The sequence below is a fragment of the Bactrocera oleae genome, chromosome 6 (genome assembly GCF_042242935.1).
Source record: "Bactrocera oleae isolate idBacOlea1 chromosome 6, idBacOlea1, whole genome shotgun sequence".
In the NCBI taxonomy this organism is placed as follows: domain Eukaryota; kingdom Metazoa; phylum Arthropoda; class Insecta; order Diptera; family Tephritidae; genus Bactrocera; species Bactrocera oleae.
Window position 1 is genome coordinate 28618625 of NC_091540.1, and position 23251 is coordinate 28641875.

The following is a 23251-nucleotide window of genomic DNA, read 5'->3' on the forward strand; positions in this document are numbered from 1 at the left end:
TTATACAGCAAACATTATCGAGATGAAATACAAATTCCACTACATAAAATTTGGTTAGGCAAATTTTTGTATGTCAACATGTACATACTCGTGCAGTATTTTTAATCGGTATTATATTGCACTAAGTTTATATCGATTACGTTTAAAGAATAGATATTATTTTTTGCGCACATTAATATTAATGATAATCACGTAAGTTCTTATACGGCAAGCATTATCGAGATGAAATCCAAATTCTCCTACATAAAATTGGGTTAGGCAAATTTTTGTATGTCTACATGTACATACTGCACAAGTATGTACCATGTAGATAAACATAAACTGATTATAGAAGGGAAATTTCAAGGTTCATTATACTGTTAGGTTCAAACGGGTAATTATATCGAAGAGAACATGTGAAGCTAGTGCAATTCACCATATATTTTACTGATAATATATAGGTATATGAGAACTGAATTTTGCGCTGGTTCAACTCTATACATTTGATAACTTCGCCAGTGTCTGCACAAAGTAAATTAACTGTTGGAATTATTATGTGTACATCTCTTCTCCGACTTCCCGTACGTACATAAACCATTTAAAAAAATGAAAGAATCAGATGGAATTTATAATTGTAATGTTTGGGAAATAAGCGTGGTTTTTGTGCGAGTTTATTTATTTTCACACCGTAATTTAGAAATGACCGGAGTTTGACATAAAGGTGGGCGGTGCCAAGCCTATTGTTTGATTTTGTCAGGGGCTCATATAACGCCCTTTGTGCCATATAGGATGTGAAATTTAATACTTCTGACATATTTACTTAATGAGTTATCGCGAATATAGTATGTTAGTTTTCAACATAATCGTTATATGGGGGGCGCTAAAAGGAATCATCCTCAGCTAGTTTAACTGATATAGCTTTAGAGATTTGTAAGATATATACAATAAACCTATTACGAGGCAGAGCTATGCCCACTTTTTAAAATTTTCAGACTACATGTGCTCCTCACTTCTGGGATCCTCTGGTGCTTAGTTATAGCACTCTATAGTTTTTCGTTTAAAGGGCGTGGTAATGGTACGATTACGCACATCTAGAATACCGTCCTCCAGATTTGACCAGGGAACACTTGGAAGAGTTTCATGACGATATTTTAATTTTTACTCAAGTTACAGCTTGCACAGACTGACGGACGAACGGATGGACAGACAGTCACCCGAATTACAATTCGTCTCGTCATTTTGATTATTTATATATATATATTTATATGTATCTATATATATTGTATATATAAAATATATACATATATATATATATATATATATCTCCATATCTATCTCAATTTGTTTCAGGTAATATTATGTAATATGCAAGAAATCTGTATGAAAATCAAAACGATTACCTTTTTAACACGCTTTTATTAGCTTTACTTGTATGTATATCTGTCAGTTTGTAACTCTCCTTTACAAATAAATGTCCATAACTAAGCTCCCCAATAAGATACAAGACTGTTATTAGGTACACAGGATCACATTAGGAAGGGGCATCTGCAGTTAAATTATTTTTAAAAAGTGGCCGTGGTCCCGCCCCCTAATAAGTTTCATGTGCATATCTCCTAAACCGCTGAAGCTATAATAACAAAATTCACTAGAAGCAAATGTTTTTAGCACCTCTACCTATAGTGTGAAAATCGGGTGACAACTCCGCCCACTCCCCATATAACGGTACTGTTAAAAAATACTAAAAGCGCGATAAACCAAGCACTAAACACGCCAGAGACATTAAATTTTATCTCTAGGATGGTATGAGATGACTTTATAGGAACCGCATTCAAAATTACTCAGTGGGCGTGGCACCGCCCACTTTTAGGTGAAAACCCATATCTTGGGAACTGCTTAACCGATTTCAACCAAATTCATTATACTATCTGCATCAATATTACTTTAACGCTTCAAATTTTATTACGTTGTTCGAGAAGAATTTAACATTCATTGAATCAGAATTTAACATAAAAAATACTAGTATAATTAAGGAAAAAGCTTGGGCGTTTTATGCCAAAATTTTCGTATATCGAGCGCCCCACGCTTTTCCCTCTTTTTCTTGTGATTATTTGTCGTGATGCAAAAACTGAATAAAAACGGGTCAAAATATATCCTAGCCCAGCTTGTAATCCATTCGGTTTCTTCGAATCATGCATGTTGAACTGTTTCGCAAAATATTTAATATAAAGTTTTGCAACACCAGAAAGTATTTCCCCGCCTTTGAGTTTGCAAATTACATAATTCTATAAAATGTTCGGTTCAGTGTTAAAGTTTTGTCAACGGTTATTATATCCTTGGCCTAGAGTCTTGAAGTGAAGAAGAAGTGTGAGCGTCCGCTTATTAGAGTGGAATTTGTTCTAAACACGCAATCAAAAACTTGGTTCTTAAACTCTTGTCCGGTAATAAAATTAGTTTATTTTTATTTTTATCAGTAAAAAATTTTAAATTATATGTATGAATAATTGAGTTAAATGTTATTTAGTTGTCAATTCTCGTCCGATCTGGAAAATTTCTTTAGATATTGTGGCTATATTTTGATTGTTCAGTTTGTACGGCAGATATGTATATGCTATAGTGGTCCAATCTGCACAATTTTTTCGGATATTGTACCGTTGCCTCGGACAATAATCCATGTCAAAAAAAAAGTTTTCCATACTGGGACTTGAGTTTGATCAGTTTGTATGGCAGCTATATGCTATAGTTTAGAGCGATATCTCAAAAATTTATGGACTAGTTTGCGTATATACAGACAGAAGGACATTGCTAAATCAACGTAGTTTATCACGCTAATCACATGTAGATATGTATATATTATATTTTATAGGTTCTCCCACGTTTCCTTCTGAGTGTTACGTAGTTCGTGGCGAACTTAATATACCCTGTTCAGGGTATAACTTATCAAGATAGATATCGAACTATAATAATAACGCGCCCAACCGACGCGAGGGGCGCAATTAGCATACGTGCGAAATTAACCGAGTCAGAAAAGGCAAGAGAGTTTTTAAGTGTTGAGATCTAAAACTGCTCAGCTACAAAAACAAAAATTTCAACAGCTAAGATTTATAGTTAGGATATAATAAATTGTTACATTTTCATTCATTAAGAGAAAACAATAAAGTCTTTTTAATTTTGAAAAGTGAGTCAGATAAGTCAAATGTGCTGGAATGAGAATTAAAATCATGACATATACGGCGGAATGGCTCAAAATTTAATCTAAACTGCCTCGAAAAGCGAATCGGGATATTAAATTTAATTTCAGACAAGAGAAAAGAACTGCAAACTGTTCCATTTAAGATTTTCACTAAGAATATTATGCCAAGCATTTCCCTACGACTAGAAAGTGTAGGTAGATTAATAAGTTTTATACGACTAGTGTGTGGAGGTAGACTTACCCTAGAATCCCATTGGAAATGCGCTAAGGCGAAAAGTAAAAATTGTTTTTGAACAGACTCTGACTTGTCAGAATGGATTTGGTAGTTAGAGTTCCATACAACAGAGCCACATTCCAAGATAGGTATAACCCAAGTTGTATAAAGTGTTTTAGTAACATACGGATCTCTAAATTCTTTAGACCCAAGTTGAACCGAGTACGGAAGCACGAAGTTTGATAATTATTATCGCGTACATTGCTCATGATTTCGACAGATATTTCCAAAGCAGGATAATACGAGTCCTCTGGTAGAACAAGAGGATTACTCTGAATAACGGAACACTTTGAAGAGGTATCAACGTATACTAAATCTAAGCATTTACCAAACTTATTCGGAATCAAATTAATTTGGTTCAGACCCAACTCGGACATTTTTTCGAAAAACTAATGAAAACATGACCGATTGCAAATCGGTAGGATATAGTCATCGAAAGCTTTCCACGAAGCACACGGTAAATTGAAATCTCCTAATACGATTATTGAATCTGCATTATTTGCTATTTATTAAAGAAGCATGCTGCATGTATACAGACAGATAAGTCCGAATGGGGTGATATATAAGACAGGGTTAAACAAATAAAGCAACTATTAACATAGACTCTAATACATTTAAATTCAAATGAGTCGGTTCCTGGAACAAGAACATCTTCAGATGGGAATGAGGAATGTACGGCAAATAGAATACCTCCACCGATTCTGTTCAGTCGATCACATCTAAATATTTGAAATGCGCTGTTTAAAATCTCATTATCAAAAATGTGAGGTTTTAACCATGTTTCTGTAAATCCAATTATATGAAAATTAAAATTGGAACTGTTTAAATACAAGTCGGTTAATTTTGTATTAAGACCTCTAACATTTTGATAATAAATGCTAGCGAATTTTTACCAATCAGTTTTTTATATCGGTGGTTGCTTTTGGTAATTTAGCAATGTTTTCCTCAGTTTGACTGCTAAGTTTAGGCTTAAATTCGCGTACAAAAGCCACAGGTGGCCAGAATGAACTATCTAAGATCTTTTTGAATGTGTCAAGAGATACGTCTATTTTAAACGATGATATACTTCTATCATAATTGAAGTAAAATTTACGGATATTGATATCATCAATTTTAAAACGTGACGAACTGTAAGACTTAATGTCCTCGACCAAGGTATCTTTGGCAAGTCTAGAAATAAATATAGACTTTTTAGGTGGAAAAACTATCAAATTTTTAATAGATGTTACTAAGTTATTAGGGGGAGCCTCTGGAATTGTGAGACACTTATTACTATTAGATAGAGCTTTTGGGGAATTGAGCTCTTTGGAAGTTGACGGCTTATCACCTTGAGGGAAAGGAGAAGAGAGATTTATTAGGTCATTGGGCGGAGACGTTCTTTTCTCTACAGAAGAACTAAGCGTTACTTCATCGGAAGGACGTTTACGCTTAGGAGCAGGTTTGGAGGATTCATGAGAATCATTAACTTAAAAGATTTGAACAATTTTTCATAGTGCCTAAATTTTTTAGTGAGGGCTACAAGATCTTGACCGATTTCGTTAAAGCCATTGCGTGTCTCTCTATAAACTTTAAATAGATCGATTTCAATAGATCTACAATTTAAACAGGACCAACGCAATCCCTAACAGCCGAGAATAGAATCTAAGATTCTATCTGTCAGTCCAGCACATTTAATATGGGGAAGCCCATCACAAAGCCAGCATGAGACATAGCGATCTGACTCGCCTTTAATGTTACAATAGGGGAAGTTACAAGACATAATAACAACAAGAATGAAAATCAAATAAAAAAGTAAGTAAAACAAAATTTAATGGATGTAGAATAAATTAGTGTGTTAATAAAATATTAATAATAATAAATTCAATTAAGAACAAACGCAAAAACAATAACAATTTTTTTATTTTTTTCAAAACCAAGTCAGTTTGAAAAAGCAATATAGCGAGCAGTTTTAGATGCACTGGAACAAATAAAAAGCTACAAGCAACACAGCTGTGAATAAAGAAGTAAATCAGATAAATAAAGAGAGAAAATAGAATAAAATATAACAAAATGAAACAAAAAGCTGACTCGGCACCAAAAATTCGAAAATTTTAACTTTTTAACAATGCACAAAACTTAAGAACATTTAAACTTAGCTTGCAACTCAGAGTTAAATCACTAAATATTGAATTAAATCACTAAAAAATCAATTAAAGTTTGAGAATTTTGCAAAATTAAACACAGTAGTTCACAGCAAAAAAATTACAGCTTTACAGATTAAAGTGTTGCCACCTTATATGTATCAAAATGTATGAGTTGACGAGACGACTTTTTTTTCGAACGTATGTGTATTTGTTTCTTTAACCGTAAAAGTAAAAAGAACATTTGGATCTGAAACGGTTTGTGAATAGGTAGTGGACGTAATTGGACTAAAAAAAAACTATTATAGCAAAAAACCAAGATGTGTGAAGTACCCCAGTAAACATAAGCAGTCTAATTGTTCAAACCCAGAACACCAGTAACTTAAATGTTGTAGTTAATAAGGTGGAAGGTTGTGACAACTAAATATCCTTATGGAATTTAGCCCACACAACACATGAACACGCACCCTCTTAAATAAATACAACACTGCGAGTATACAAATTCTCATACACAACAGTTAAACCATGGCAAAAAAAAAAAATTTTAAATGGAAGCTGCATACAAGCAAATGAGTTCGCTTCACGAGACGAAGGGGATCAGAAGACACCACTTTTACCAGATAAGGCAGAGGAACCGCGGACATTTTCGTGGAATCATCACGACGACAGCCGCCATCAAAAACCATCCGCCGCCATCAACCATAACGGCATGTCACTTCCACAGAACCAGATAGTTACATTCGCACCTATCACCGACCAGGTGAGGAAGTGGTCCGAAAAATACGACGGTGCGGGAGACCCATTAGCGTTCATCGAACGGTTGGAAGAGCTATCTGAAGTTTTCATGATAAACACAGACCTTCTTCCAAGAACCATGCCCGAGTTACTGTGCGGTACCGCTCTCCAATGGTATCGCATCAACAACGAACATTTTAAGAGTTGGAGGTGACCACGAGGTAAGAAATACAACTCGGCCGGACCACCCACCAGTCCAATCTGCATCAGCACGTTCACATCAGCGTCACACGATTTCCCAACACAATACGACGGTAAACGCGCATCACCAACAACCACCCACGAGCCAACCTTTTATGCGTGGAAACACATGCAGGAGATGTGGCCAGGAAGGACACTATGATAGGATGTGCCGTAATCCCAGAAAGATATTTTGCTGGGACATTCCCAGCCGATCGGTTGTGCTAACCAAAGAATGTTGCGACCGATTGCAAGGAAACGGCCGAGGGTTCTTCCAAAAAAAAAAAGGCCGCGGACCCACAGAACTCAGCGCCTCAGGAGCGCGGCCGGTTATATGCCTTGATCAAGCTTGGCGGAGAGCCGGCGGAAGCCGTCATCGACACCGGCGTCTCAAAAAGTTTCGTATCGTCACGAGTTGAAGAAAGTATGGAAGCAACCGGGAGTGGCAAGAAGGTAACCGTGGTCATGTAAATACAAATGGCCGACGGCACCACCAGCAAGATTTGCGACGCCGTAGAAACCAACATCCAACTCGGACAGTCATCGCTGCAAGAAGTGTTACATGTTATGCCCGGTGCAATTAATAACGTCATACTCGGATTAGATACACTGGGGAGCATGGGAGCTAAGTTGTCCTGCGGATGTCACCAGGTAGTGCTGAGAGCGGTAGATGCTCAGTATTCAGCGGCTTTCTACACCATGCCATCAGAAATGGTAGACAACGCAACCCCAACTACACCAAATAGCCGACTACTAAAATCCAGTAGGAGGAAGCGCAACAAAACACGTAAGCTAAAGTGCAGGAGGATTAATAGAGTCGAGCCTAGACAGACCACCAACCAGAGAAACGAAGCGGCTCCTCTTAGCGGAGGAGGTTCAAAAATTTGAAACCATGAGTGGAGTGATTGCAGTGGCGGAGCATAAAATCACTATGACCGGCAACCGCCCCATCAAGCAACGATATTTTCCACGAAATCCAGCGATGCAAGCTATTAGCAACAATGAGATCTATGAGCTGCTATCGAAGGGATGCATCGAGCCGTCTCACAGCCACACAGCGCGCCGATTGTATTGGCCCGGAAGAAAAACGGATTATCGGCAACTCAACGCCCGATCAGTGCCCGACGCATACCCCTTACCTAGGACACAACACATATTAGACAAGTTACGACAAGCAAGGTATATTAGCAGTCTGGACCTCAAGAACGGCTACTGGCAGATACCTTGAGAGCAAAGCAGCCGCACATACACAGCCTTCACCGTACCTGGGCTTGGCCTATTCCAATGGCGCGTCATGCCATTCGGTTTACATTCGGCACCTGCAACGTTCCAGAGGGTACTCGACCAGGTCATAGGCCGTGAGATAGAACCACACGCCTTTACTTACCTCAACGACATAATTGTCATAGGCTCTACATTCGAGGAACACATACAGAATTTACGAAAGTTACTGCAGTGACTACGAATCAATCCTGATAAATGCGAGTTTTTCAAGAAGGAACTCCGGTATTTAGGTCACGTGGTCAGTGACAAAGGCATCCACACCGACCCCGAGAAAGCAATCTAGGAGCCTCCTGGTATCGCCACTTTGTACCCGACTTCGCGACGATGAGCCAGCCGCTCACTGCCCTCTTAAAGAAAGGGAGACACTGGAAATGGGGAGCTGAACAACAAGAAGCATTTGAAAGCATCAAGTACAAGCTAACAGAGGCTCCTATCCTCGCATGTTCGGACTTCAGCCAGACATTTACCTTGCAGACGGACGCTAGCAACATCGGCCTTGGTGCAGTGCTGACACAAAATTTGGAAGGAGGCGAACGAGTAATAGCCTACGCCAGTCGCAAAAGGAATAAGGCAGAGATACCTAGTGGGATATAAATTCAAGGTGATAACGGATCACCTATCACTGAAGTGGCTGAATTCCATAGAAAGCCCTTCCGGTCGTATAGCACAATGAGCTTTAGAATTACAGCAACATACTTTCGACATCGAGTATCGCAAAGGGAAACTCAACCTAGTAGCGGACGCACTGTCCCGGCAGCCACTATAAACCATACGACAAGCGACGACGGTGGCGCCACAACGCAACTGGTGGCGGAAGTGAGTAGGGGAAGTACGCGCCAACCCCGTAGACTACATGGAAAAGGATGGCCCACTCTATCGCCACATTTCGTGTCGATCCCAGGATGAAAAGGCTGTACCCTGGAAGCTATGTGTGCCTTGAACCACGATATACCTAGCGCCGGACACATGGGTATACGCTGGACAGTAGCCCGGGTGGCTAACTGATATTACTGGCCAAGGATGTTCCGCGACATTAGGCGTTACGTACGCCAATGTGAGTCCTGCCAGAGATACAAAGAAGGACAGCAGAAACCAGCAAGAAAGCTGCTTTCGTAGGTGGCACAAGAACCGTTTGCTCCAGTTTGCACTGACTTCAACGGACCCTTACCGCGATCTACGCATGGTAATACTATGTTATTAGTATTCATCGACCGCTTCAGCAAGTTTGTAGAATTGGTCCCCGTGAGGCGCACTACAGCAGAAGGACTTCGTCGCGCATTCAGAGGACGAATCCTCGCAAGATTTAGCGTCCCGAAGTTTCTTATTTCGGACAACGGCGTTCAATTTACTAGCACGCTATGGCAACACTACCTATAGGAACTAGGAGTACGCCAGCAATTCACCGCACCTTACACCCCTCAATAGAATCCCATGGAACGAGCCAGTCGGACAATTAAACGAATTATAGCACAACTCAGTAAAGCTCGACACCAGCGATGGGACGATTTTCTGCCAAAGATCGAGCTCGCAGTGAATACCAGCATTTCGGCATCAACGGGGTATATCCCGGCATTCCTCGTACAAGGACGAGAGCCGCGACTGCCAAAGGCACTCTTCGACGAACTTAATATCGGCACAGGCATGACATCCACGACGGCTGAGAAAAAGTCCAATAGGATGCAGGAAGCCTTCAAAATTATCCGGCAAAATATGGAGAGGGCGACAACGGATCAAGCCCGTCATTATAACTTGAGACGCAGAAAATGGACCCCCGCGATCAGAGAACTGGTTCTCGCAAAAGAGCATCACCTCTATAAAGCTACTGAGGGTTTCGCCGCAAAGTTAGCCCCGAGTATGATGGCCCTTATCAAATTCTCAGGTAAATCTCACCAGTGATCGTTCAACTTCGAAAAATTGACGGTGGAAAGGAGAAAACGGTGAACATCAGCGAATTGAAACCATACCACAAGCCGTAACAGTTTACAACAAAAAAAATACAAAAATATTTAAATGAGCATATTTTGTGACCAATCGAGGTGGTCACATTCATTCAACCACGAGCTGTCAGCAAGGCAAGACTTACCGGCCATTTCAGGAGCAAAAAAAATATGAGTAACGACGAGAAGTGGGAAAATAGTTTAAAGCGGTTTCATGAACGGATGGAGGAGGAGAAGATAAAGCTTCCCAGGACACAGGCGCTGGAAGTAGCCACCACCACAGGCACCAGAAGTGCTTGCTCATCACGTGCAGACGCTATGTACGCGGCGTCGCGACACCTAAAACTAACACATGCCAACAACACGACATTCGAAGCCAATCCTAGCACCGCCAACGTATCCAAGGCCGTCAACACCACCACACAACTAATCGACCACAAACCCACCATAATTGCAGTTGAAGCACGAACAATGCAAGTCAGGACCTGTAGATCGACCTGGTCTGCAGCCTCGTTGAGGACCAACCCAGCCACAACGCCATGTATAGTCGGCCGAGTGACTGTCCAAGAAGTAAGTTAACCAAATCACGAAGGAACCCACAGAAGTCCGACCAGTAGAAGAGCATCAAACGACAGCAGCAAGACTAGTAACGATACGTCTAGCTCAGACGATACCACAGTACCACGACAATCACCGGTGGTCGAACTCTCTTCAGACCAAGAGAATAACGAACCTAAGAGGGAGAGGGTGGAACTAACCTTTCCACAGGGACAAGGTGGAGTTACCCTGTATCGAGCGGACTTACTCTTCCTGGAAGATGGATCCTGGCTAACAGACACCGTGATCGACGCCTGGACGAAGCACCTGGAGACCGAATTTGACCCAAAAGGCACGATACTCAACCCCTTTGTTGTCTGGCAGTTGCACCAACCAGGGGGACGAGAAGAAAATTTCCGCCGCATTCACCGCTGGATCCGAAACATCGACATCATCGGACAGCATGTAGTTCTGGCACCACACAATATCGCTCATCACTGGTATGTGCTTGCCATATCCACACCAGTTATGGACAGCAGATTCCTGGACGAGGGGCAAGGTCACCCATGCAACCACGGCCTATCGTGAATTCCTCCAGTGGGAGTACAAGGAGAGTTACGGCCAGGAAACATTCGATTTCCGGGAACTCCTTTTAGATGTGCCACAACAAGAAAATACAGACGATTGCGGCATTTACGTACTGGAAACGTGAAGCGAGTTATGCGCTATGTAGGACCAGGGGAAGGAGCACCTGGATACATCTCCGAGCCTTTCACGGCGGAGATGGCAGCAAAAAAGTGCGCTCATATGTTAGCTACCTTCAGACACCATCAAGACGCAACGACGACCAATGACACAGAAGTAATAAAGTCACCACCTTTACCATAACCATCCGCGGCGGGACAGCCGACGCACACGGAACAGGACTCGAGGCCTTCCCACAGATCGCCGAAAGAATTAGAAGGAGCTTCACAGACCTCACGACCGGCACAGGGAAGCACCGGCTGAACTTTAGTACCGACAAATATCAAGTGGCCGTACACATTCGGAGGAAGCCAACAGCAACGAAAACAGCTACAAAACCCGACTAAAGAAAATAAACAAACAGGAGAATTACAAATTTATAACTTAAATTAATTGAAAATTTTTTTTTCCAAAAAACAAAAAAATTGGATATATGTGAAAAAAACATTACTTAAGAATCTATACTTAATTAATCAAAAAAAAGCAAATTCGAATTTATAAGTTAATGTAATTGGAGAAAGATAATTGCAATAGAAAATGAAGAGGAAAAACCACAAAATAAGTGTTAATATTGGAAATGAAACTGAAACTAAAGGAAGGATAAAACAAAAACAAAATTTGAAATTTAATTTAAGAAAATTAATGTAGCGTAAATTTTACGAAAAAAACTTGTATAAAAGATTTGGTTGAATTTACAAAAAGAAAAGAAATATTGTAACTTAGATTAAATTTTGCATCTGATCTGAAGCAAAACTCACCGAAGTGGGAGGGGGCGGGAGTATGAGAACTAAATATCCATAAGGAATTTAGCCCACACAACACATGAAGACGCACCCTGTTAAATAAATACAACACTGCGAGGATACAAATTCTCATACACAACAGTTAAACCACGCCACGTAAACAACACAACAAGTATTGGGCTCCAACGGGGAAAACCACGCCACTTTTAGCAACACCCGCCATCCTAAAACAACATGTTGCAAACGGACGAGCAAGCAACACACGGCTTGGAAAGCAAGCAGGCCGATGATCAGTCAGTCAGCACAGGACTGTAACAGCAATCACACACATGACACTAGACCCAGCAGTGAGTCGATCCTCTGGCTAGTCTTAGTGTCTTAAGTTGTGAACGCCGTTCGTTAAGGGTGAGCTCGGTAGTGAGTTGATCCTCTGACCGACTCAACCCTTAACTTTCGTTCGCCAACATAATCTCTTGTTGTCCGGGATTATTTTTCACGGCTATACACGAGCGGCGGCAGAATCGGAATCAAAGTCTACACGAGCTGCGGCAGAATCGCTATCGAAGGCTACACGAGTAGCAGCAGAACCGCCGTCGAAGCCTACACGAGCTGCGGCAGAATCGCCATCGAAGCCTACACGAGTAGCAGCAGAACCGCCATCGAAGCCTAAACGAGCTGCGACAGAATCGTCGTCGAAGCCTAAGTCGCTTAGCACACCCAGAGCGCGGCAGAGTAGAATACGCTATCGTATAAGAGCTATTTAACGGAAGCGCGGAAAGGCGGATGACGTTACTGCGGTAAGGAGTAAAGGAAATTTAAGAAAGTACGATTTGGAAAAAGATCCCCACAGTTTACAAATTTATTGTAACGAACCATGAACAAGGCGAGTATACCTCAGCAAATACAAAAAGCGGGGGCAGCAAAAAGCTTCGTTACAAGGTCTTGTAAATTTCAGAACGAATAATGTTGAACCTTAACAACAAGAAGTTCCTAAATCTATAGCTAAAACGATTTGTCAATGTTTTAAGAGCCAATGGTAACGACATTATGTCTGATAGCACAAGATATTTGCTTATCTTATAGAAGCTGTCTTTGATTCGCCAAGCGTTACTCTCCAGCGAGTCGAACAAACTATACTAGATGCTCAAACAAACGGGCAGCACTTGTAGTACAACCTTGCGCTAACATGTCTTCTTGCGCATGCGCAATAGTGTTGTGATTCTTTCTTAGGGGGGAACTCGGTTTTTCGCGTTAATAAAGGCTACTGTCACTTTTTGTTTTCTATAAATTATTATAATTGATTTTAAGTCTTAAGTTTTGAAAATATAATAATAAAGTAGTTTTACTTGTCATTTGTACCATTCACAATAGTAAAACTGATTTAAAATATCCAAAGTCTGCTAGCATTGAAGATAGCGGGCATATCACTGTAATGAGATCCGGATGTTCTCTTCCACAAATTCTACTTGATAACTTTGTTGTTGCTTTTATATGTAATTTTTTTGAGAAGAGAGCAGAAGCGAGCAGAGAAATGGAGAATCGAAGACAGCTGGAAACTCAACAAGCAAGACGAATTCAAAATCTCCTTTCAATGTCGCTTATGCATGCTTGAAAAATATATTTTTAGCTCCAAAGATTTCTTAAGCTATGTAAAAAACTACGAAACCTAGCAACGTTGATAGAGAAAATGTTACGACAACTTTGCAATCATATGTTTGATGACGAAGTTGGTTCACGAAATTGGTTACTTTCCACTGTCTTTTAAATGTGTTTGTGTCATTTTATACTTGAATCAGCTTAAATTTTTAATTATAACAAGTAGTGAAAGGCTAATTTCGGGTGTAACCGAACATTTTATACTCTTGCATCTTACAAGACTCAAAACCGGGCAAATACCTTCAGGTCTTGCAAAACTTTATATTGAAAAATGTTACGAAAGAATTCAACAAATGTACTGCTAATTTGTATTAACTTCAACAAAATCAATATAAAAAATCAGGTACAATTCAGGAACGACAATCAAAGCTTAGTAATAATTAATATTTTCAAATATAATAAAAACATTCTTAAAGTTATAAATTTTACGTTTTAGGAGAGATAATTAGTGTATGACACTTTTGAGTATGTGTTAAGGAAAAACTAAGGTTGTGGATTTTTCAACTGCTGGTCTTCTCTTATACCCCTGACTTCAGCGGCAGACGGGTGGAGCCGATGCTCTAGGGGCAGCAATCACAAACCTCACAGTCTTGGGTGTTGTCGAGGGCTGGACGTTGATATAGCCGGTGTTCCAATTAAAATATATAAATTAATTATAATATTTAAGGTATAAGCGAATACAAATAGGGTTAATTTTGTAATTAGTATGAATTTGTTTGGTATGAAGGTATTAATTTATATTGTAATTACTTATTTTTTTAGATAAACATAACATGACCTATATATGGGTGCCTATACCCGCGATGACTTTGCTGATGTGAAAGCGATCTATTTTTTTCCATTTCACTTCACTTTTTCTGTTTAATCTGGCCGGCTTCTTTGTGTCGCGTTGTAAACTTCGGTTTAGATTTTATAAGAAAACTGTGTTCATTTGGTATGAACAGGTGTACTATGGTGTATGTGTGTGGATATCTTCTACGTCCATTTCTGTAGTAATAGGAAACATATGTATTAAAAACGTAGTTTGGTTCATAATAAATTGTATATACTTGTATGATATACACACTATTATATATTACATGTATAGATATATATATATATTATATATACTGTACTTAAATTTTTATCTCGTTTGTTAAGGTTACTTTTGCATGCAGAGATTAGAAAACGGTAGTAACAAGAACAGTCGCAGGGGCGAAGAATTATGCTTGCAGAAATGCAGGCTAGAACTAACTACCCAACCAAATCGACTGAATTCAAAATAAAGAAAATTTCCAGATAAAAAAACGGATAATCTGTTCAGTTTCCCGTCAAGCTCAGCTTTTCTGTTGGTATAATAAACGCATAAGGCAGACATTATAGGTAGGAGGGATGCATTTAGAAAAGTCATGCTTCTCTTACGGTCAACTAAATTCGAAAATGTCAAAGCAAGTAACTTACACATTTTTCCACCGGGCGGAAAAACTTACTATGTTGTAAGATAATATCCTACAATAATACTCTGTTGAAATATATTTTAACTTTGGTTGTAGTTAATTATTTCAATTAGACATATTTTCGGTTTTTGGAAATTCTTTATATGTAGTAATTTTCAAATACAAATTTTTATTAAAATGTAAGGATCTTTGATATTTATTGAAAGGATTCAATCCGAGCAAAGCCGCGTGTAAAGCTAGTAGAATCATAAAATATATTTAAATATTTCCTCCATATGAGCCGTTTATTTTGAAAGTGGTTTAAATCCATGTTTTCTTATATCGTGATATTTAAGGGGTTTTAAATTGTTTCAAAAATATTGTTAATTGGTATTAAATTGTTTTTAGGGCTTTGTGTCCGTAAACATGTTAGAATACATAACGTAATACGTTTTGTAAACTTTACTAGAAAAATATGCTGTGTTTCAGAAACTAAAATGGACATAAACGACTTTCATATGACTTTTTTGTTTATGAAAAGGAATAATTCCACTTTGCGTTCTTTGTTTAACATTATTATCAGTTAATTTTTTCACTTAAAGTCACTTTACTACGTTTATATAACTCCAATATAATTATTACATGGAGTTGATTAGCAAACAAAATACGTTAGTTTCACAATAATATTGAAAAATTTAATTAAGAATTGTAAATTTGATTGATAAAATTGATTCCTCTAAATAGCTATATTTTTAAGGTAAGTTCTTATTTAATTATTATTTTAAAGAAATTAAATAGTAAAAATTGTAAATATTTTATTTTTGATGTAGATGAATGTAATAGCTTTAAAATAAATAGGAAAGCTTTCAATTTAGATATACATTAGAAAAACATGTATTTAAAAGTATATATTAATTCATTAATTAAAAAATTAAACTAACAATTATTTATTAATGATAATATTAAAAATTTGGCCATATTATTTCTCTCCATTTATATTATGTGTGAGGTTGTTAAAATATTCATGGTGCATAGGTGGTACATACCTTCGTAACTCTATCATATCCTTATACTTAGGAGTTGAAATGGGACGTACATTTTTGTATATTGCTGTTAATTTTATTTTGTTGAACTTCTGTGGTCTACATAAGACATTCTATTTTGATAAATAATTTCTTTTAATGGATTTGAAGTAGTTTCAGGGTTATGCATTTCGTTAACTAGCTAATTTTCAAGTACACCATAGCGATTTTAATGATACTGGACTCAAATTGTTAATAAAAAAACAAATATTATATACTTGTAGAATTGTGATTGTTGAAAAATGGACTAAAATCACTTTCAAAATAAATGGCTCATATATTAAATGGTCAACATAAATTAATTTTTAATATTATTAAGTGTTAGAAGGTTTAGTTTAAATGCCCAAAAATTATTACTTTGTCGGATCGGGATACAATGCAAAATCTTATAAGCAACGCTAATTTTAAGATATTTTGGTCTAAACCACTCCCTTCGGCGCTCCGAAATTGAAAACTAAATACACCGAAACGAATGTCAGAGAGAACCACTGCGTTAATTAATAAATGTAACTCGTTACAATTAATCGCTGTTGACTACGTCCAAAACGGCCAACGATATATTACATATGTACAATATGTTAAATACGCATACCGTATAAAAGTATCAATTTGAAAAGATTTTTGTTCTATTCAGTTTGTTATTAAATTTAGAATATCGAATCTCGCCTAAATGAAATAAAATAAGCCCCTCTGAAAGGGAAATAATGGTTAAACTTTTCGAAGAAGGAAAAATATACCCTGTAACCGAATTGTTGGAAGAACTCATTTTTTCATACCAAGAGTAATTAAAAAATTACAAACATACCAGCGTTTTTGTATCTCGGCCAGGGCAGTAAAAATATTAGCACAGCGTGAAATTCATAACGTTTTACAAAGTGTAAAGCAAAACCTTCGATTTACTGCATCCAAAATCGATCAAAATGTTAAGACAAATTTTAAGACATCCTTCTGCACAGGCACTGATGGAACTCTTAGGATAGTTTCAAGGTGGACGATTTATGGAGAAATCCGTTACAATACTATGTGTTTGCGCATAATTTCGTTTAACGTTCCGATTTCGGCTGAGAGGCAATCAAGTTTATTTTCCACATTTTTTATCGCTTAGAGAAATTCTTAATTTTTTTTTTTAGAATAGTATTTAATGTAAATTAGGGCAATTTAATGCATTTACCTATACCATTAGTCGAACTACTCTCGATTACTGATAGAACATTTTCCATTTTCTTTTCTCACTATTTGCCTTGAGTGACGGCTAGAATACATATTTTCACACATTCTTTATAAATAATTAAATATATTATTCATAATTAATCACTTTTTACCCGTATAACAATTGTATATATTCACGATACTTGATTCACGTTCACGCGTTAAAGTGACAAAATACGCATTTAAAACAAAAAACCATTTACAGTTATGATTAAGCGTTATGGTTTATCCTTTCTTGATATATTTTGGAGTAATAACCGAGCAATAGAAGAATGCGTTGTGTTTACAACGTTCGTACTTGTATATTATTTACTTGTTTATTTCTCCAAAATATATCAAAAAGCGAGGAAACAAAGATTTTTTTGTTCACTTAATACTCGAAATGGATTAACAAGTTTTCAATTCTTTATAACTCGATTTTGGCACTAATCCATATATTTTTTACTGTGATATTAATCAAAGAAGAAATTTGGAGTTTCTATAGATTTTGCCAACACTGTGTGTATTTTTTTATACCCTTAACAGGATATAATAAGTTTCCCAGAAGGAAAATATACATATAATATAAATATCAGCGGGGAGAGCTGCCGTATGTATATACCCGACTAGTTTTTGAGATATCGATTTGCATACGTCCTTTTCTCTCCAAGCAGCTGCTAATTTGTCGTTCATGATTCTTCCAATAAGGTTTTAAAACCGTTTTAGGAGGGAGAAGGTGAGCATTTCCCAACAATTTATCTCTCATTTACCATATACACTTAAAAACACTCTTGTTAATTAAAATTAAAATTAATAATGAAGATTCTAACATTGATAAAAATTTAAAAGTTAAAATAAAACAAATTTTCGATACAAGAATTTTAGAAAATATTAGCATTTCCCGGAAAATAATTTTATTTTTATACCAACCAGCAAACAATTTAAGTTATTTGAATGAATATAAAAGAATAATATTATGATTGAATGCAAAGAAGTAATGAAAATATTGGATCATTCACCTGAAAAAGGTGAGGTCACCTTAACTAGATTTACCAACAATTTTCTAAATAAATTTTACTTAATAAAGCAAGATAGCAAATGTGAAGTTTAATTTTAGAAAACTGCCTAACAAGTTACGATCACAGAAAGTCAATATATTGAAGGAATTAGCTCCGAAACTAACACCTACACACCGTGTAACTTATAAGCCCAATGCGTACGAAAGGGATGAACGATCGCACGTACACAAGAGTTTCGCTTAGAATTGTCAATAGTGCCTTATGAAACTCATAGAAAATTTATAGTCCAGTCATTATAGTAAGTTCACCTCAGAATTCAGATACCCAGCTGTAAGTCTGTAAATACTTGTATATTGACACCCTAAAAGTTGTCTCAAAACCTACATATGGTAGGGTGTACGCAACTATTAAATTTCAAGGTCAAAGGTCACAAAAATCGGTTTTTTGCGCTTTTTTTGTAAATATCTCATTTCCTATGGGTTTTTTGCTATTGGTATTTATTATCAATATTGTAGAATACAAAATTCTCTACAAATTTTGTTCAAAAATGTTTTTCATACGGTGAACCGTTTTCGAGATAGAGGGCTTAGAGCGCGCGGTCACAGCATCACTTCAGGTCAACCGGTGCCTCCGATCAAAAACGCGCTATATATAGTTGATGAACTATCGATAAATCAATGATTATAAATATTTGTCAATTTTTATTAACTATTATATTATATTTTATAATTTTTTCCTAACCTATCCACTTTTTATTCAGTATTAATTTATTTAACAACACTTACCTGCCCATGAAATTGCAGAATTGTTAATGAAAATATAGGAACTATATTTGAATTTAAACCTTATTAATATTAATAACTTCTTACATGATAAAAAAAAAATATAAAAAATATATTAAAAAATATCATTCAATACATTTATTTTTATTAAAAGTAAAAAAATGGAATAAAGGGTACAAAAACTACAATTTATAATTTTAATCATCGTCGTCTTCCGGCTGCTGGTAAATTTCAAACTGGTCTTCATTATCGTCTTCAACGACATTTGTTTCAAGTTCTTCCATGATTTCGGGGTCAAAAGTTCCATCTTCGTTAATGTCGCTCTGATATGGTAGAGCATTGAGACAAGCTTGCCCATTACATTGGCCACAAGCTAAAGAGCATTGCAAGCCCGCTTTCCTGCATCCGCATCGCGAACCACAACCACTCTTGCAGTTGCAGAAAATTGTATTTAGCAAACGTTCTGGAGCAGGTGGTAAAATTGTCATGATAGGCTCCAGAAAATCGTTTCGCATTGCCCAACCCCATACCTGGGGTTCCAAATCATGCCCTAACCAAGTTTGAACTTGATAATATACACGTTCGAAATGTTGATGAGCAGCTGCACTTGTTGGTGGAATATTTGAAATCTGCACAGGTTTATTAAGTTTTGTAGACTTGACGTAATGCATATAACGAAGATGATCGAGACTTTTCACAGATTTTGGAGCATTATAGACTGCCAATAAGGTTTGCGTTCCACTCTCTAATAATCTCTGGGCCGAACAATTTTTTTCCTCAAATGCTGCAGCTAGTTCATCCAAATTGGTCAGTTTCTCAAAAACTTTTAAAAATGTTTTTTTTTCCCTTTTTAAAAAGCGCAGAAGTTGTGTCACATCCACTTAATGCGTGCAGAAATAAAATATGTGTTTTGGAATGAGGATAATTATCAAAACTTTTAGTCGAGTATATCTCCGTTTTTTACATTGCCTTTCCCAACTTTTTTAAAGAAAATTTCTTGTTCGTATGACAGTGTACGCCCAATTAAAATGATGAGTAAATTAATATCTTGTCCTATTATTTACAAATTTACAGATTTTAAAGAAGATGCACTTAATTATTTTCTAATTAAAATGTCATTAGTGTTAATGGGAATATAATTATAGTAAGATTTAAGTTTTTCCCTTCATTATTTTTTAATTTTAGGAAACGGTGATCAGTATTATTGAATAGATAAAGATTTAACGCATGAAGAAAATGATAAAATATACTATAATAGTTAATAAAAATTAACAAATATTTATAATCATTGATTTATCGATAGTTCATCAACTATATATGGCGCGTTTTTGACCGGAGGCACCGGTTGACCTGAAGTGATGCTGTGACCGCGCGCTCTAAGCCCTCTATCTCGAAAACGGTTCACCGTATGAAAATGTCTAAACAAAATTTGTAGAGAATTTTGTATTCTACAATATTGATAATAAATACCAATAGCAAAAAACCCATAGGAAATGAGATATTTACAAAAAAAGCGCAAAAAACCAATTTTGTGACCTTTGACCTTGAAATTTAATAGTTGCGTACACCCTACCATATGTAGGTTTTGAGACAACTTTTAGGGTGTCAATATACAAGTATTTACAGATTTACAGCTAGGTATCTGAATTCCGAGATTCTTACGTAATGTAAGCTTAAATGACTGGACTATTAACAGATATCTCTGATAGCGCTGTTGGGTGATTAACCGGTGAATTAACAGATAGGTTTCATTCTTGCCTTGACGGCAATAATAATTAAATTGTTAAATATAACTATTTTTTACACTTTAATTAGATGTTGAATGCATTAGAAGAATTTCGAAAATATAATATTAACAAGGAGGTAAGAATTTCTAATTTTCTGATATGCCAGAAAATTTTAAAGAAACCTCCATTTTATTTAGTACTCCTAATTTTGGAAAATAAAATTATGAAACTGAAACACTTTATGAGAACATTCTGTTTCGAATTTCACAATATACATATGTACATACATACTTATACATACACAAACGAAGTAATACTTAATCAGGTGGTTTCGTAGGAGAGTCTAGAGTTGGGAATACGGATTAAACTTATATTACTGTAGTAAATGTATAAAAAATGTATATTGTTATAACTCGTCAAAAGTTGTATACATTACATTAAGACAAGAAAGTTTCCAGAAATTATTTTTTTCAGGCGTTTGCGCGAAAACTTCCGTCGTAAATGGCCGGAATTGTGGCCCAACAATTCATAGATTTTTCATGACGATAATGCGCCATCACACTGAGCTGTAGTTATAAATGATTTTAAGACCAAAAACCATGCGACTTTTTAGTTTCCAAAACTTAAGTTACCACTCCGTGGAACCAGTTTCGACTCGATTGTTTCCGTAAAAGAAAGTTCGCAGAGGTAACTGAAGGCGATCTCGGACAACGCCGATTAGGCATGTTTCAATAATCGGTAAAAGAGGTGGCGACAAAATAAATATTGCTGAAGATTAAGTTAATTAAGAAGGTTAAATTTTCGTCTTATTTACAATTTCCGGAAACTTTCTGGTCTTAATGTTTGCAACATTTACTTTATAAAGATTATAAGGGGTAAAACTATCGATAGCTCTAGTTCAAAATACAGAAGACAAAATGGGTATAAAATTAAGCATGTATCAAAATATAAATGTGGTTATGACGATTTTGATCATCTTCACTGGTGCCATATTCATCAAAAAGAGTTCGCTATACAGGGTTATTTGTAACATATTAGCGATTCCAGGGACTAGAACGGAAAACGGAGACGGGAAAAGAACTACAAGTGGTTAAAATTCAATAGCTGTGAAAGAAATAATGTTTTTAAATATAAATATTGGTTTTGACACAGACAGTTTAATTGAATATAAGTATATACAAAAGTGTTCGAGTATCTTAGTTTATAAATAACATAGGTTAGGTTAGTCTGGTAGACTTATGAGCCAGACATATACCAGTCTTGGTCCGTTATGATACCAGATAGAGTTCAGTTACGAAGTCGATGAGGAATAGTCATTATTTATGATGTCTGCAATAGACGCGACTGTCAAAACAGTCTGTGGCTCACAACGATAGCCTTGTACTCGTTGTTATTGACTGGATTTTCATTACGTTTTGCCTTTATATATATTTATTCTCCTGCAGTATTCTTTTGAAACAGCAATGCTTAGGAAGAAAAATGTTATGCATGTTATTGCATTTGCTGCTCTCAGTGCTCTCATGAATTGAATTGCTCGAGAACAAAACATTGCAGTGTTATGTTAAACGAAACTATATACACAAGTTAAACGAAACGCTATTTATGAAAATGTTCTCATAAATGTTGTTAATCGATCATTAGGTAATTGTCCCATTATTGCCTGTAATAGTGCGCGTATTGAAATTCTACATGTAGAATATATCGATATGATCTCTTTCTTTTGTCCGCAGCCAGTATCTTCCCCGAACTTCACACATGTCTCTGTGGGAAAAATGGCCAATTTGGTGGAGTTTTAGCGAAATCATATATTTTCGAATCCCGCAAAGTTTTTTTTTTGTGCAACTAAATATTCAATACCAATGTTGATCAATGGATTTTTTTTTTGGCTTCTATACCATTTCTTCACAAGAAAAAGCTTTACCCGATTGGTGCGACATCTATGTATATAAATCTACCACATCTGGTTCGTCGATCGTCTTTCGCTGTCCCAATCGTTTTTCTTAGGATTAGGGCTATCGCGCATCATTCTCTCTTTTTGTTTCATACTTGTTGAGATCGGATCATGTGCGGTACTATATTCCCTGGGTTCAATCGCTTTAATATAAAGATCTTTATCTCCGTTTATAACGCGGGCACACAAAGAAGACAGCGCTTTTGGTTTAGCCAAAAATTCTTTTATATTCCATGGCCAGTATGTCTATAGGCTTGAGACCAGCAATCACTGCAACCGCTCGTGAGATACCATCCGGAAAGCGCAAGCAAACCTGGTGGCGCTTAGCCGATATATTGACTTCGTCTTTGCTGCAGTACCATTTTCCATATAGGTGCGGCGTACATTAGGACAGACTGGCTAACTTTGGCCAAGAACGCGCGTCAGTTTTGGCTAGATCCACCAATGTTGTCCGTTATCCTTAGTAGGCTGCCGTCACCCTGCCGCTTTCTTACAGGTTTTCTCGAGTTTAGCTTCGCGTCTATCATCACATCGAAATATTTCACGGACTGTTGTGTGTTGGAATATTATAAATAATTAATGTAGCAACCCCTAGTTTGTTCCTATTCGTATTTAGAATTGATTCAGTTTTTTGAACTGATAACTGAA

General features: G+C 36.8%; 1 long non-coding RNA gene across 1 annotated transcript; it reads left to right on the top strand.

Annotated features, from left to right (window-relative positions):
- The first annotated feature begins 389 nt into the window (after positions 1-389).
- LOC138857739 (uncharacterized) lies at positions 390-14769 on the top strand. The gene is made up of 3 exons (XR_011396921.1): positions 390-560; positions 13876-14106; positions 14202-14769. It is a non-coding gene; the product is annotated as an uncharacterized lncRNA (long non-coding RNA).
- The last annotated feature ends 8482 nt before the right edge of the window (positions 14770-23251 follow it).